Source organism: Micromys minutus, assembly GCF_963924665.1.
Source record: "Micromys minutus genome assembly, chromosome: 1".
Classification (NCBI taxonomy): Eukaryota; Metazoa; Chordata; class Mammalia; order Rodentia; family Muridae; genus Micromys; species Micromys minutus.
In genome coordinates this window covers 225,208,980-225,211,224 of record NC_137969.1, presented here as the reverse complement: position 1 = coordinate 225,211,224, position 2,245 = coordinate 225,208,980, and the positions used below count along the sequence as shown (strand labels likewise).

The window sequence follows — 2,245 nt, the reverse complement described above, 5'->3', positions numbered from 1 at the left end:
ACCCAATAGTGCATCTGTTTGTTTGGGGGGGGGGAACCAAGAAAAAAAGGCAAGATTCTCCAGTTGCACAATTGCACTATTTGTGTTTCTAACATTAATAGCAGAAACAGTTAACACTTAAAATGTGCAGTAGAGGAATTTTTTTTTGTTGTTGGTTTTTTTTTTTTTTTTGTTTTGCTTTGTTGTTTTGTTTTTTGTTTTTAAACTCAAATGACCTGAACTTAGTGGGCATATCTTTTTTTTTAAGTTCATTTTGTTGTAGACAGTTTAAGATATGGTCATTTCTCAGTCCTTAATTCTCCACGTCTAGCTTTATAAATTAACAATATGAATCCTGTTGTGAAATTGGGGAAATAATGTCTGCCTCAATTTAACTGATAACCAAAAGATGCTTTTCACATCAAAGAAATGATCAAAAAGCCTGTGCCACATTCCAAAGCCAACCCTAACAAGAACAAAAACACAATGAGTTAGGTGCCAAAACTTGGCCAGCAGGGGAGCTTCAAGTACGCTGTCCTGTGAAGCGGCCTTCCATTTGCCCGGTTCCTCTTCCAGAACCAAGTTTTGTGTCATACCACCCCGTGGAGGTGGCCCTCTTCCTTCACGGTCACGCATCATTCCACCACCCACAATTCCACGTGGACCACCAGGACCCCGATCATTGCGGCTGACATCCCTGCGGTCATCGCCACCACCTCTGGTTTCTCGCTCTCTGGCAGCTCTTGTTTTCTTCTCTTCCACATTTAAACGTACTTCTCCTCGAAACATAATTGGTTTTGCAATTAAGATTCTCTGAACTGGTTCAGAGTCATCAAAAACCACAAAACCAAAATTTGGAAGTTTTCTCCCCAACACCCTTGGTATTGATGCGAAGTTCCACAACATTTCCAAAACTCATAAAGAATTCTTTCAGTTCATTTTCATCAATATCGTGAGGCAAGTTACCAACAAAAAGCTGATGACTGTCTGGATAACGAATTATCCTCCGGTTGTCGGAGTCATTCTGTTCCATATCTCCTCTGCCTGGCCTTGGTCCTCGAGGAGGGAAACCAGGTCGCTCTCAAGGTCGCTGTTCACGCACACGTGGTGGCACTGAACTTCTGGTTTAGCGTCAACCCTTGGCTTTGGCGGTTCTTGAGGCAGAGAAGCAGGCTCGGCAGGAGGAGGAGTGGCTGACTTCTCCTCTAGCTCTTCCAAGTGTTTCTCCTCCACTGGTGGTTTCAGTTCTTCAGACTTTGTTGCAGATTCTGGCTCAGGTTCAGGTTCATGAGAGGATTCTTCTAAAGGCTAGTCACAGGGTGTGCGTCATAGTAAGTGCTGTTAGCATTCTCTTGCACAGGTTCAGGAGACGGCTGCCTGTCTTCTTGTTCCTCTTCCACTTCATCTTCTGACTCTTCATCAAGTTCTGGTTCAGAATCACCAAATACTTCATCTTCATAGCGAAACATATCATTGTGAACATAAAATTTATTTGGAACAGATCCTTCTGGAGCCAGAACAAAGGTTTGCATAAACTTCCTCTCAGGCTGTCCACTGTTCGACAGCAAGCCCATGACCGGCACCACTACCCCATCACTCAAGGTTGCATGAGCATCCACATGACGGATTTTCGTATGACATTCACTGAAGTTCAGAGATAACACTTTGTGGTGTATATCATTTTGGCCATAAACTGCTTCCTGGGGCTTTCTACTGGCGTCCGCTCCACCATGAACATAGGAGGAATTCCTGCCATAAAACCTGTGCAAATATTCGGGAGCTTTATTCAGCAAAGTATAATACTGCCTCACAAACTCCCGCCCCACAAGCAGCGGACTGGGCTTCTCCATAACCATTTCTTTGCTGCACAATGTCAAATGCTGTCACGCTGGCCAAAGGAAAATTTCACTTTCGACTCAACAAAATAAACCCTCGGGTTTGACAGCTTGCAGTCTGTCCCACTCGGTGACAAAACACCTACCAGCTGAAGCCCACAGTCTAATCAGAGCCTCCCAAGCCAACTGGGCAGGGCTGCCGACAACCCTACTCTTACCAAGACATTCCAACTAGCAATAATTAAGTTAAATGCCCCCCATGTTGCAGTAAATAATAAAAACGGTCAGTGGCTACTTCTCACTCTGCATGGTGCTACTAGGTCCGAGGGACACAGAGTCAGATCTGTGTGCCCCACCTGTTTTTCTGCCATGCCTCTTGAGCCACATACCCTGGCTGCTTCTCTGCCATGAGGTCTGAGAGGCACCCACCC

General features: G+C 45.1%; 1 pseudogene across 1 annotated transcript; it reads right to left on the bottom strand.

Moving 5' to 3' along the window:
* Positions 1-502: 502 nt before the first annotated feature.
* On the bottom strand, positions 503-1,929 carry LOC308417534 (ras GTPase-activating protein-binding protein 2-like; annotated as a pseudogene). Its single transcript has one exon. The product of its transcript is annotated as a ras GTPase-activating protein-binding protein 2-like (transcript).
* Positions 1,930-2,245: the final 316 nt, after the last annotated feature.